General features: G+C 39.9%; 1 pseudogene; it reads left to right on the top strand.

Annotated features, from left to right (window-relative positions):
* Window positions 1-1,987: 1,987 nt before the first annotated feature.
* LOC113177581 (sorting nexin-18 pseudogene) lies at window positions 1,988-3,821 on the top strand (annotated as a pseudogene).
* The last annotated feature ends 11,878 nt before the right edge of the window (window positions 3,822-15,699 follow it).

The raw sequence follows: 15,699 nt of genomic DNA, 5'->3' as shown, positions 1-15,699 counted from the left end.
TCGACATAAGGATAGACATATAAATCATGGAATAGGATTGATTGTCCAGAAACAAATCTCCACAAAAAATTTTAAAAATAGTGCTCAAAGATCAATGGAGAAAGAATAGTTTTTTCAACCAATAGTACTAGTACCACTAGATAGCTATAATGCAAGAGAATGAATTTCACTTTTAAGGAACTAAAAATGGATCAAAAATCTAAATGTAAGAGCTATAAAAATTTTAGAAGAAAACTCGTGTAAGTTTTTGTACCTTGGAGTGGGTTAACAGTGTCTTAGATACAACACCTAAGGTACAAGCAACAGAAAAAAAATAGGTAAATTAGACTTGATCAAAATTAAGAATATATAGAAAACTCTTAGAACTCAATAATAATAAAAAGACAACCAAATTAAAAAATGGACAATTCATTTGAATATATTTCCCCAAAGAAGATATACAGATGGTCAATAAGTACATAAAAAGATGTTTAACATCATTAGGGAAATGCAAATCATAGCCACAATGAGATACCATTTTGTACTCACTAAGATTAAAAAGATGGACAATAAAAGTATTGAGGAGGATGTGCAGAATCACAGAATTGGTGAAATTGAAGCCCTAATATATTGCTAATGAGAATATAAAATGGTACCACCATTTTGGCAGTTCCTACAAGCAGAGTTACTGTAATAATTTACCATACTACTTCTGGAGGTATACCTAAGAGAAATGAAAACATGTTGATACAAAAACTTGTGCACAGATGTTTTCAGTAGCATTATCCATAATAGCCAAAAAATGGGAAACAAGCCAAATGTCCCATCAAATGCTGAACAGATTTAAAAAATGTGATATATCTCTATTATGGGATATTACCATAAAAAGGAAGAACATACCAAAAAATGCTAGAATATGGGTGAATCTTGAGGATATTGTGCTGAGTGAAAGAAGGCTTACATAAAAGGCCATCTGTTTCATGATCCTATGTATATGAAATGTCTGGAATAGGCAAATATTTAGAGACAGAAATAGATCAGTGCTTTCCTACTATGGGTGGAGGAAAAATGATGACTAATGTGTGCAGGGTTTTATTTTGAGGCTGTGAAAATATTGTTGATTTAGTGGTGATAGTCTCCCACTTTAGAAATATAGTAAAAACCACTGACTTGTATATTTCAAAATGGTGAATTTTACAGAATGTTTATTGTATCTCAAAGAAGGGAAAGTCATTTTTAAAATATTAAAACCAAGTATCATCAATTGATTACTTTCGGAGGTTTGCTCTGCCCTGAATGGAAAATTGGTTAATACATGCAAATAATTCTGTATTGAGTGAATAGGGTAACCAAATAGACGATTAGGGAAAGTTTTTTAAAAGTTTTTCTGGGAATGTTAAGTAATTAATGCAGAAGTTCTGATAGAGTATCACCATTTTGCTACATGTATCAGAATAGGTATTGATCATCATTGGCTACTAATGGAGGAATTTTATAATGGATTTCTTGGTCTGTTTGAGCTGCTATAACAAAATGCCACAGAATGGGTGACTTATAAGCAGCAAAAATTTATTTCTCATAGTTCTGGAGGCTGGGAAATCCAAGATCGATGTGCCAGCAGATTCAGTGTCTCATGAGGGCCTGCTTTTTGGTTCATAGAAGGTGCCTTAACATGTAAAAGGTTAAAAGGGGCAATGGATCTCTCTCTCTCTCTCTCTCTCTCTCTCTCTCTCTCTCTCTCTCGTCTCTTTAATATGAGCATTTAATATCCCATTTATAAGGGTAAAGATTTCATAACCTAATCATATCCTAAGTACCCCTGCGTGGCAGTCAGGGCTGCAAGCGGAGCTGCACGGAGGGCGCTACCGGCGGGCCGGGGAGGTGGGCTGCGTTCTGCCTTCAGGGCTCTAGTCCGTGTACCAGGGTGCGGGGTAGCACCGCGAGCACCTTGGGCGGGGCACGGGCACCGGGCGCCGGTATCGGGACCTCCCGCCAAGGCACCAGGACCATGGCGCTGTGCGCCCTGGCGCTGTAGGACTTCAGGTCGGAGAACCCAGGCGAGATCTCGCTGCGGGAGCACCAGGTGCTGAGCCTGTGCAGCGAGCAGGATATTGAGGGAGTCAACAGCCGCGGCGACCGCGGTCTCTTCCTGGCCTCGTACATGCAGGTGATCCGAGCCCCCCAGCCCGGCCTGGCTGGCGACAGCGGTCCGGGCGCCCCTGCTCGCTATGCTAACGTGTCGCCCGGGGGCTTCGAGCCCCTGCCTGCCGCGCCGCCGGCCTCCTTCAAGCCGCCGCCCGACTCCTTCCAGCCGCTGTTGCAGCTGCAGCAGGCGCCGCAGCCGAGCACCTTCCAGCCGCCGGGAGCGGGCTTTCCGCATGCCGGGGTGTCCTGCAGCCGTCGCCTCAGCAACTTTACGGCCATTACCAGGCCAGCCAGGGCAGCGACGATGACTGGGACGACGAGTGGGAAGACAGCTCCACAGTGGCCGACGAGCCTGGCGTGCTGGGCATCTGCACCTACCCGGACCTCGACGGCCGTCGTCCGCGGGCGGCGGCGCTGCTAGCCGCTACCGCTGGGCTCTCGCGGGGGATCAGCTCCTCCGCAGCACCACCCTTTGGGGGCCAAGAGCTCGGCCATGGTGAGCCGCAACCTCAACCGCTTCTCCACTTTTGTCAAGTCAGGTGGAGAGGTCTTCGTGTTGGGCGAGGCTTCGGGCTTTGTGAAGGATGGGGACAAGCTATGCGTGGTGCTACGGCCCCGGCCCCGAGTGGCAGGAGAACCCCTACCCTTTCCAGTGCACCATCGACGACCCCACCAAGCAGACTAAGTTCAAGGGTATGAAGAGCTACATCTCCTACAAGCTGGTCCCCACGCACACACAGGTCCCGGTGCACAGGCGCTACAAGTACTTCGACTGGTTGTATGCACGCCTGGCTGAGAAGTTCCCTGTCATCTCTGTGCCCCACCTGCCCGAGAAGCAGGCTACTGGCCGCTTCGAAGAGGACTTTATCTCCAAGGGCAGGAAAGGCCTGATCTGGTGGATGAACCACATGGCCAGCCATCCAGTGCTGGCACAGTGTGATGTCTTCCAGCACTTCCTGACCTGCCCCATTAGCACAGATGAGAAGGCCTGGAAACAGGGCAAGAGGAAGGCCGAGAAGGACGAGATGGTGGGCGCCAACTTCTTTTTGACCCTGAGCACACCGCCCACAGCAGCTCTTGACCTGCAGGAGGTGGAGAGCAAGATAGATGGCTTCAAGTGCTTCACCAAGAAGATGGATGACAGCACGCTGCAGCTCAACCACACTGCCAACGAGTTCGCGCGCAAGCAGGTGATGGGCTTCAAGAAGGAGTATCAGAAGGTGGGCCAATCTTTCCGTGGGCTCAGCCAGGTCTTTGAGCTGGACCAGCAGGCTTTCTCAGCAGGCCTGAATCAGGCCATTGCCTTCACGGGAGATGCCTATGACACCATCGGCGAGCTCTTTGCCGAGCAGCCCAGGCAGGACCTGGACCCAGTAATGGACCTGTTAGCGCTGTATCAAGGGCACCTGGCCAACTTCCCGGATATCATCCACGTTCAGAAAGGAGCTCTTACCAAAGTAAAGGAGAGTAGGTGACACGTGGAAGAAGGGAAGATGGAGGTCCAAAAGGCTGATGGCATTCAGGATCGCTGTAACACTATTTCTTTTGCCACTTTGGCTGAATTTCACCACTTCCATCAAATTCGAGTAAGAGACTTTAAATCACAGATACAACATTTTTTACAACAACAAATAATATTTTTCCAAAAAGTGACCCAGAAGTTGGAAGAAGCTCTTCACAAATATGATAGTGTTTAATGACTGGACATTGGATTGTGATCTTTTTTCAGTTCAAGAATAATTTCTACAGCAGAATAAAAACTTCTGTCAAAGAGCTATTGCCAACTATCAGTGGTGGTACAAGGATGGTTTTGTGTTCAACTGAAAGCCAGCTGAATATATAATTATGTAGGAGATAAACCATTAATATGGCTATATCATAGAAACAGTACCACACATAGAGGATAAAAAAGATATTTCATACTGCTTAAGGGAACCATTCATCAACAAGACATAACAATAATAAATATATATTCCCCAAATACTGGAGCATCTACATTCATCAAACATCAAACTCTTTTCAAGTTTAAAAGTCAAACAAAATACAACACAATAATTCTGGGTGACTTTAACACATCTCTTTCACCACTGAATAGATCTTCCAAACAAAAGGTGAACAAAGAAACTATTGAACTCAACAATACAATTAATAACTTAGTCTTAACTAATGTATGTAGAATATTTCATCCTTCAACGAGAAAATACACATTCTTCTCAGCAGCATATGGATCCTTCTCTAAAACAGACCATACGTTATGCAACAAAGCAACTCTTAGCAAATATAAAAAAGTAGAGATACTATCCTGCATTCTATCAATCATAATGGAATGAAATTAGAAATCAATTATAAAATAAAAAATAAAAGCTACTCCATCACACGTAGACTAAATAATATGTGACTGAATGAATAATGGATTGATATAGACATCAATGAGGAGATTAAAAAATCCTTAGAGGTGAATGAGAACACAGAAACAACATATCAAGATCTCTGGGACACTATGAAGGCAGTACTAAGAAGAAAGTTCTTTGCTGTGCTGGCCATGGATTCTATTAATGTAGTATCTTTGTTTGGTTGGGAAACTTTCTTTTCTTGTTTGTTCATGTTGTTTGTGTGTCTTCCCTTCTAGCACTGTGGATCTGAGGTGTTATAGTTTTTACCTTAGAAGTTTATGGAGTCCCTGCAGAGTTCCAATACTTCTCCTTTAAGGGGGAGATCAATACAGCCTTAAATAAAATAACTCCCATTAAGACATTTGATTTTGTCACAGTATACAGAAATGGTGAGTTTAACTTATTATCTACATTATAAACAGCAGGTTTGCAAAAGTGTCTACAGTTTCTTATGGTGGACAAGGAAAGAACCGTGGATGGGGTATAGAATGAAATGTTAAAAAGGTAAGAGGTGAGGCTATAGAATTATTAGATCTTAGGAAGCATGAAAGAGAAATCTAAAAAAGTTGGCTAGTAGCAGGAGAACAGAGAAAAAATGATTTGGGGGAGACAAGTAAGTGGGAAGACAATAGAGAGAGTACAACAAACAAAAAACATAAAAATTAAGAAAAATAAAAATGTAAAAATAGGAGATAAAGGAATATACAACACAACTGTAATATACTATTCAGAAATTCCAGTCCTTAGTAGCCTAATCTATGAAAAGTACTTGGTTTCACAAATATTGGGGATGTGAGGGTGGGAGAAGAGAGAGAAAAGAAAAAAGAAAAAGAAAAGAAAAGAAAAAAATCTTGAAGTAAAATTAAAGGATTGTTTCTGTTGGAGTTCAGTATCTTTCCTGCTTCCCTTCTCATCCAATAAGTGGGATTGTCTGTTATTTGCTGGTATCTGCACCCTCAGGGTGGTGAAGATTATTAGGATGGGAGGGTTGTTTGGGAGGCAGAAATCCTGGATATGGGGTATAGCACTTGCTGGTCCCCATTGGGAGACTGCACCTCAAGGATCTTCTTTGGGGCCTGCTTGTGTCATTTGGGTGCCTGGTCTTAAGCCCTTATATCACCTGTAGACCTGACAATTCCTGATCTCTACTTTAGCCTCTAAACTATATCTTACTCACCCCTTCCCTTTCTATTTCCTAATCAGGAACTTCTCTTTCCTGAGGTTTTGTGGGCTGCAGTGTGTCACAGAGAGCTGTTTTGTATCATGCAGGTCAAGACCAGTCTCTATGAGCTACAGATTGGCCAGTAGCTGCAAACACTGTGCTGGGTTAATGGCTGCAGGGGAGAGGGAGAGTTGGGGGAATTGTAGGTACCTTGATAGTGCTTCTAGGCCCCAGCTGGTGTCCCAAGCTGGAAGTGGGACACCAACTAAAGATAGTTATGGATAACCCAAGTTGGCAACAAAGGTGTCCCAAGATGGAGGCAGATGCTTTCAGAGATGGGGTGTCAGGTCAGACTGGGCGGTGGTTTTGGGTGGTGTGTTTGGAGATGCAGCTCTGTGACATAGCAGTGTTATGGCTGGTGGATGTCTCCAGACCCTGTCCAGTGTCCCCAGGTACAAGCAACTATGGCAGTGGTTGCAGTGTCCCAAGGTGGATATGACCTGGGAAGCCCCATGCCGGTAGATGGGGATCCACAGGGGACCAGTGGACAGGGGTCCTGCACAGGAGTGGCAGTTGGAGCTTCTGTGAGGGTGGGTGGCTGGAGATCCTGTGTGGATGAGCTGTTGGGGGTCCTGTGCAGACACAATGGCTGTGATTCTGCATGGGAGCAGCTGCCGGGGTTTTCCAATAACTTCCAGAAAAACAGTATTCTCACTACATGAATCCCAGGTCATGGAGCAACTAGGAATGCAGCCTCCCTCTAGCCTGCCATCTTGGATCCATCCCCAGGTGCTTTTAAAATATTGAAATTCTTGGTTCTCAGTAAAGGCTACCTGAATCTCTCAGGTCTGAGAGTCTAAGTTTTTTTTTTTATTTTCATAAGCTCTCAGGTTAATACTGAAGAATTAGAATACAAAATTTTAGAACCACCAGACTGGGATGTACTTACTACTGTGGTAGTTATGAAGACAATAAAAATATGCAATATTTCAGTTACTACCTGATTTTAATTTTTATTTCTGAAACAGAAATAATTTTTTTCTGTTACAGAAATAAAAATTAATATCCTCACTGATCCCACACTAATGGAGCTCTAAGCTATGTTGAATAGGGCCAGCTGTAGCATCTCTAAAAGACATGGGGTAGCACAAAAGAGCCTGGATACAAAAGCGAGCATGCTTTAATCTACTTTAAATCTTTGGGGCAAAGAGGTCATTGCTTGTAAACAAATAAATTAAGTAAACAGCAAAAACATGTGCATTCTAGAAATCTCAGGCCTCCAACTTTCTGATCTGCTGGCATCAGGAAGCTCAGGAGCTTCCAAAATGTCATCAGTTCTGCAAAGTATGTGAGAAATAAAATTTCTACAGATGGATAATATGGATCGTATGATATTTTACTACTTCCAAGCAGATAGCCAGTTTTGAAGCACCATAATAACTGTTCACACTTTTATGTATGTTTGAACACCTGCAAGATGTGTTTCCCTTTTTACTACGTGAGTAGCATTGATCAGTCATGCATTACTGATTTTTGGTTTTGCATTGGATAAAAACCATGCAACAAATGTATCCATAAAATCAGCCCAAATACCTTACAGATGCCAGGAATAAAGTCCTTTTGTAAAACCAAAAGGAGGTGGTTCCTTATTTTCTGATGATTCTGTGTTTATACAAACACACGCATGCTCATGTACACACTCACACCCTTTCTGTGTAGGAGCTGATGGACTATTGTGGGAAAGAAAAGTTTGTAACTGAGCTATATTACCTGGTTCTTTAAAGGAAAAGGCTAAACTCTGATCATTTTATTCTCTGAATTGTCTTCCTCTCGTCCCTCCTTCCTACTCTACTCTCTTTTTTTTCACTTTATTTTCTACAATGAAAGTCAAGATAAAAGAGATGTTTTGTGACATTTGAACACAGAGATGTAAAGCAATGGAGGTATTGTCTTTGGAAAAGAGAATGGGTGCATAGCTGTGTTGACTTCTTGCCTCTCTCTTTTCTGACTCTCCATAAAAATATTTGTTGAACATTTACCATGTGTTAGACCCTGGCCTGAGTCCTCTACCTATATTTCATTTTCTATCAAAATAATAAATGAGATATGTATACACGAATATGGAGAGGTTGAATGAATTGCTAATTCAATGAACTAGTAAACCACAAGCCATTCATTCATTCATTGATTTATTCATTAATTCTTTCATTCATTACCCACATATTTATGGAGGACTCAATATATGTCATTAGTCTAGGTGCTGGGCTTTGAGAGAGAATCGAACTGAATCCGTCCCTGCTTTCTAGTAGTGTGCATTTCAGTGAGGAAGACAAATGCTGTCTTAGAAAAAGGAATTCAAAAAGACCTGTGGAGGGAATAAGATAAAAGGCTAGTGATTCATAGGATGAATTCATAAAATGTCTCTCCATAAAAATATTTGTTGAACATTTACCATGTGTCAGACCCTGGCCTTTGAATGTAGTAGTAAGAGAAAACCTCTCTCTGCACATGAATTTTGGCACAGAGACCTGAAGGAAATATAGGCTTACCATGGGACATCTGAAACATGGTTCATTAACAAGGGGTATATATTCTGTAGGAGCTGGCTCATCTGTGCTGTCCACATCCTCCTTATCTCTCCTCATAATCTAATACAATACTTTCATGCTTTTCCCCTGAAATCTGTGCTTTTATATTTCAAGATTTTCATTCATGCTATTCTCACTTTGTTCTGCTAGAAACTTGTCCTATTCAAAGTCTCTGGGTTAAGCCCAGCTGAGATAGTTTTCTATCCCTGGATATGCCTTTAAATATTCACCACAATCAACCAAAAAAAGATGCAAGTGAGCCTCCTCCTCTTCTCCACAGCGAGCTGGAGGAGTAATGGAAGAGTGATGTGAGTTACCAAGGTCTACCATTGCTTTTTATCTGTAGAAGTTATGTACGAGCCAGCACTAGCTTATGTATTTATACAAAACTTTGGTGGAAGAAATTTATTGTGTTTACTAATCTTTAAATCTATAATCAAATGCATCGGCTCCCTTTGTCAGATGATGACTCATTTATTTCTGTTTATGTTTTTCTGCGAATGTATATGCTTGGCTAGGAATGATTTATGGGAAAACACTCATGTCATCTGTGAGATATGAGGGCTCTGCCCCATTTATGTGCAGTGCCTCATGGTCCCTAGGGATCAAATCCTAAGCCACTTTTCTAGAATCACTTCCAACCCCCCTCACCTCTCAGTTTGGTGTTTCTCAGGCTGCAGTGATGGTTTTGCTCCTTCCCTTTCCACTCAGTGTCCTTTTCTCTGGTGACTGCTGTCTTCTGAACATCAGCCTCTCGTCAGGAGGGAGCCCTGGAGTCTGATCAGGACATGGGTTCTCTTCCTGCTGTTCTGTCCACACTAGCTGAACAACTTTGGGAGGAGGAGTATCTAAATGGTCAGACCTCCAGGTCTTTATTTGAGCAAAATGACTATGAACCTAATTTGTAAAAAAAAAATAAATAAATAAATAAATAAGAGGGCTATTGTGATGCTTTAGTAATTATGAAATTAATAATTGTAAAAGATGACTTGATTATCTTGTGGACTTGGATGGTATTCCACTTTTGTTTTAATACTTTTTGTCTATAACCCCATTATCATCATCATCATCATCATCTTCATCATCATTAATAAGAATATTATTGCTGCTGTCATCATCAAAGTAACATGTGAACATTAAAAAAAAAATGTTAGTACCAAAAGGTCCTTGGTGAAGAGCAGCAATCCCTACCGTCCCAGCTATCATCTCACTCTCTGGGTAAAACTAATGATTACACTTTTTTCTTTTTATATTATAATTCTTTATATTTTATTATAACACTTCAGTAGTATTTCTTCACTTGCATGTGTTGATTGATTCTCTTTTGTCATTATTCTACTGATCTTCTACATTTTTTCCCTTTTCCTTTTATAAAATCTTTTTTTGTTGTTGTTGTTCTCTAGAAATAAAGAAAGAAACTAGTTTGAAGAACAGAGACCTTTGCCTCTTTCATTTCTAAGATCCAGGGATTGTTTCCAGGAACAGTGCTGCTCTGAGGCCAGAGGGTGTTTGATGCTCTCAGTAACTTTGAGCTTCCTATTGTGGGAAAGTATGAAACAAAACAAAACCTCAGTTTCTTCTGAAAAAAATTCTCCAAAATATTCAGGAAATGTTCTGCCCCACTCAGTTACAACCTAATGTTCTTTGAGCTTCAGTGAATCTAAGTCTGTTGGACTTAATTTTGTTTCCTTTTTCTGCCTTTACTTCCTCATATTAACATACACAATTGGACTTGAACTCCTGCAACAGTCAAAATACATGAGATGGAAACACAAATTGTATTGCTTTTTCCTCTTGTCTTCTGGGTGGTTTTGCAAACAAATTGTGTGACATTTTCCTCTTCCCTTAGAACTCCAGACAGAGTTTTAGCATAAATCAATGCCTTTTTTTCACTTGGAATTGTTTAGAAAAAGGATTTCTCAAGATTGGAGGCAGTTGAGGAAAAACAGGAGTCTCTCATAAGGGAAATGAAAGTACTACTTTTATTGCAGTAGAAAAGATTCATGGGAAATTAATGGCCAATGTGGAGAAGTAAGTCATCAATGTTTACTAAAGAATCTACAACCTCAGAAAATAAATAATTTACCTGGAGTAATTAAACAAAACAAAACATGGGGCACAAAATTTAATTCATAAGGCCGGATGTGGAGGTGCATGTCTGTCATCTGAGAGACTAGGGAGGCTGAGGTAAGAGGATCAAGGGTTCAAACCAGCCTCAGCAACTTACGGAAGCAACTCCATGAGACCTTGTCTCTAAATAAAATTTAAAAAGGTCTGGGGATATTGCTCAGTGGTTAAGCACCTCTGGATTAAATCCCTACTACTAAAAAAAAAAAAAAAGAAAAAAAGAAAAAAATCCATAATAATTACTAGAGGACAGCAACGCCATCTTTTATTTCCTCATTAGCCAATCCTTTATCTTTGTATAAACTCATGAAAAATTTTCTTTATCCAAGAAATTCCTTATAAGTTCTTCAGACTTTGTAGTCCATCACAATGTCTCCTATTTCAGAAACTTCCAGAATTGAAGACAAGATGTTGGACTACCCTGTGGTCCTGTATTGATAACCTAGTTTTGTTATAATCATCATATTGTCATCATTCTCTTAATTATCATCAGCGGCTGTCCTGGCTGCCTCCTCCTTTTCTTCTTCTTCCTCTTCCTCCATCATCATCATCATCATCATCATCATCATATTTCCTACAATCAAAGCAGGGATAGGGAAAGCAGTATGGCTTTGCTAATCGGAGATTTGGATATGTAATTCAAACACCACTGGGCCAAATTCCATTCTGAAATTTTACATAGATAACATTCATTAGGTGCCCTAAGATCCATAGTCCTTGCCATAAGATGAACTAACTGTAATTGGCCTTTGATGTTTTGCATTTCAACTTCATTGCTTATTTCTTGTTAGGTTGTCAATCATGAGATCTCACTCTTTGAATCCAATGGTTGGGTATATGACCAGGGCTAGCCAATAAGAAAATTCCAATCTCCTGGCTATTGTCATTAGTTAAAGGATAAGCATGTGACCCACACAGTGCTGAATAGGACAGATTCTTGGCAACTCTTTGCTCAAAAATGCAGTAGAGATTTTCCTTGGCAGCCACACATTTTCATCTAAGTATTTTTTATAAGAAGACAAATTCTTTTTTTAATTCTTTTTTATTTTTTTGAGATATACATGACAGTAGAGTATATATTTTGACATTACACACACATGGAGTCTAATATTCTAATTAGGAACTTATTCTTTTGGTTGTACATGATGTGGAGTTTCACTGGTGGACTATTCACATATAAACATAGCAAAATTATGTCAAATTAATTCTACTCCTTTTCTATCCCCACTCCCTATCTCTCTTCCTTTTATTCTGCTTTGTCTAATCTACTGAACTTCTATTCTCCACCTGCCCCCCACTTATTGTGTGTTAGAATCTGCATGTCAGATAGAACATTCAGCCTTTGGGTTTTTAAATTTTGCTTATTTCACATAGTATGATAATCTTCAGATCCATTCATTTACTGGCAAAAGTCAAAAAGTTATTCTTTGTTGTGGCTGAGTAATATTCCATTGTGTATATATACCATCTTTTCTTTATTCATTCATCTATTGAAGGGTACCTACGGTGGTTCCATAGCTTAGCTATTGTGAATTGTGCTGCTATAAATATTTGATGTGGCTACATCACTATATTATGCTTATTTTAAATCCTTTGGGTGTATACCAAGAAGTAGTATAACTAGGTCAAATGGTGGTTTCATTCCATGTTTTCTGAGAAATCTCCATTCTGCTTTCCAGAGTGGTTGCATAATTTTCATTTCCATCAGCAATGTATGAGTGTACCTTTTTCCCCACATCCTTGCCAACATTTATTGTTACATGTCTTCTTGATAATTACCATGCTGATTAGTGTGAGATAGAATCTCAATATAGTTTTAATTTGTGAAATTAACATCTGCCTAACAGAGAAAACTGGAGAATATCATGCAAAGTGAAATAAGCCAATCCCAAAAAAACTGAAGGCAGAATGTTGTCTCTGATATGCAAAGCCTGGTAGGTTTTGCAGCCTCTGCCTTCTTTACCACCCGAGGAGTGCAGGCCAGCTCCTTCTACAGAGATTCAGTCAAGTTGAGCTCAGGCTGCTCTCCACTCCCTGTCTTGATGCAAAACTTTTTCTCTTGCATGTCTCTTGGGGTTTTCTCATATCTTATCCACTTCAGACCTTCCTCCATGCCTCTGCTCACACTTTATGCTTCCTCTCATGATCTTTCTCCTTTGGGATTACCTGACTGAGATGCTTGCATCATGGTGGCAGTAATTCTTGGGGTTCACCAGTCACATTCTAGTTGTAAGTTCAGGGTGTTAGCCTGTTGACTTCTCACATCTCTAGTACCTGATCTGCTACACAAGGAAAGGGTAAACTTAGGTATGATCAGGTCTCTGTAATCACTTTTGGTGAATTCGGTCATAAACTTCACTGGGGCATTCATGAGGTTATTCTTCAAAAGCAGATGCTCAGGGGTGAGGTTTCTGTGTGTGGTGTTTAATGCAGGACCGTCCTGTCATCAAAGCCGTCTTCTCTGATACTTGGCTGGTTGGCTTTTCTGAAGTACAGGTGCTAGCTGCTGCTGTGATACCTGCCTCCCTTCCATCTCCTCCTGCTATTCAGTCCAACCTTGGGGACTCCTGAAGACTCAGAACACATGTAACCAGCCCTTCACTACTCTTAACTCTATTGGGGCATGGGACGCACGTTCCATGTATCCATACATCATGTTGATCTTTTGGATGATCAAAAAGAATTTCCAGTGAGCAAGAATTCTTGATCAGAATTTTTTCCACACAAATTCAAACCAGACCACCATCTCACCTCTCATTTTAGATTCAACAGAAAATCTATTCCTTGCACTGGAAGTTTCCTTGTTGACTTTCTGTCACACTTTCTTCTAATATGCACCCTAGGGACCCAAACCTTAGGGATACAGATGATTTCTTTTTGCATTCAATTTTAAATTGTTTATATTGTTTCAGTTATTAATAATGAAATGCATACGACCCTTTTCTATCCAGGACTCCTTTTCCTTTATTTATTAGTTTTGTAATCTATAATTTTACAGAAATAAAATTGTTTTCCTCCTTCCTTCCTTCTTGCTTTCTCTTTCTTTTCTTCTTCTTACTTTCTTTATTTCTTGTAGTTACTAAGCATTGGGTTTATGGGACATTTTCTAAAGTTGTAGGTAACACACCCATTACATATATAGTTACAGGGCTCAAAATATCTTCTTAAAAATTTTATTGTGATATCCTTGACTGGTACTATTCACTGATTTAAGGGAATTTGTCATATATTTAATGTAGAAATGGCATGAAAGTATTCAGCCTGCTTAAATAAAAATTGCCTAAGTGAAACAAGATGTAAATATTTGTGTTAATTTTAAGCTAATTTCCATATATGTTTTGTTAAATAAAAGTGTCACATTGGAGAAACTTATCTTCCAATAAAAGAAATGATAATATATTTGTTTTAGTAAGATTCACGAGGATCATTATGTATGGGGATAATCCAACTGTTATTTAATGGATGCAAGAAATTTTGGCAAGAGGTTGGTTTGCCTTTCTTATTCTATTTGGCTCCCTTGAGGAGTTCCTTCCACATCTTTAACACATCTCCTCCGCCCACCCCCCCATCAAGATTTTATTGAGAATAGCCATAATTGACCATTATCGAGTACAGTATGCCACATACTAAACAAAATGATTCAAATTCATTGGCACATTTTTTTGATTGAGGGGAAAAATGCAATAGTTAAAGACACGGTAAAGATTTGAACAATTCAGTGGGTTCTGATAAGTGTATACACATATTTCTACCCAATCAAGTTATTGAACACTTCCACCCTAGAAAGGGGACCTTCCAGACAAAGTTTCATTCTAGCAAAGGCACACCACACTATTTGCAGACACTATTCTGGTTCCTATCACTTTACTTTCTTTGAATTCATATAAACATGATCATATAGTGTGCATCATCTTTTATGAAAAGCGTTTCTTGCACTTCACTTTTGTTATACAATTTGTCACTTGTTTGATTTTTAGTTGATGCAAAATATTTTATGTTATGCTATCATCTATTTAACAATTCCCTTTAAAAAAAACATGTTTTTACTGTTTTAAGCTAGCATAAACAAACTCGCAGAAGCACTATATGTCAATTCTTTCTGTGAGCATATAGTTTTACTTTGTAGGATAAACATTTAGGAGTCCAAATGGAAGGTCTTTTGGTAAAGTATATTTCACTTTAAAAGAATTGCCTGACTTAAGAAGTCTACTTATTCCATTTCATCAATAATACTTGATACTGTCTTTAATCTTAGCTACTCTGGTAGGTATAAAATTGTATCTCATTGTGATCAGTGTTCCCTTGATGCGTGGCTCAGTGGTTAAGCCCCCCTGGGTTTAATCCTCAGAGTCTCTGAAAAGTGTGCCTCAGCATAAACACAGCAATGGATTTCTGACAACAGTCGCCAGGACCCTCTTTTATTTGTGCTTCCTATGTGAGAAGACTGAAGAGGACATTCTAATGGCTGCTATAGGATGAATAATACTTCCCATTGTGGAACCAAATCAGTGTATCTTTCCTAACACCTAACTTGCATGTTTTGAAAGCTCTTAGGTTACATGCAAAGATTATACACAGTCTCTGTTTTAAAATGAGGGTGTGGAGACAGAAATATTACTGGTTCATATTTGCCCACACAGGAAGCAAACAGATCAGTATATAAAGTGGAGCATCCCAACTGTGGAGCCTGCTTGCCTAGACTCTGTGTCAAATTAACGTTCACCTCTACTAGTTGAAGGTTTAGAGGTGAAATGATTGGGTCATGAAAGTTTAAAACTATTCAGTGCATGAATCACCTGATAGGGACTTATTGGTTGATAGCTGTAGGCTGGTAGAGTGTGGCTGGAGTAGGTGGGTCATTGGAATTTAGATTTGGTTCAAATATATATTTTGTCCTTGGTGAAAAAAGTCTCTCTGAACATCTTGGTACCATGTCCTGACCTATTTCCTCCATCATACCCTTCTGCCTTGTTGTTCTTCACCTTAAGCCCAGAGCAATGGAGTCAACCATCTATGGACGGAGACCTCTACCATGAACGCCAAATCAGCTTTTCTTCCTTTAAAATTGTTATTGTCAAGTCTTTTGATCACTGTGTGTAGGGTGAATCTGACTACAAGAAACTCTAAGAACTTTACTTTCCTTTGAATACTGGAATATCTTGGAGAAAGGGAAAAACTGGGGTTCCTTCACCTACCAGAGTCCAGTCAGCATCTCAGGTCAAAACCAAAAGCTTCAATTCTTCATGAGGTTGTTATTATTATCTATGCATCAACAGCAGAAAGACTTGGGTGAGGCAGTGTGAGC

Source organism: Urocitellus parryii, chromosome 7 (assembly GCF_045843805.1).
Source record: "Urocitellus parryii isolate mUroPar1 chromosome 7, mUroPar1.hap1, whole genome shotgun sequence".
Classification (NCBI taxonomy): domain Eukaryota; kingdom Metazoa; phylum Chordata; class Mammalia; order Rodentia; family Sciuridae; genus Urocitellus; species Urocitellus parryii.
The sequence above is the reverse complement of the archived record's forward strand: the minus strand, read 5'-3'. Positions and strand labels throughout refer to the sequence as shown.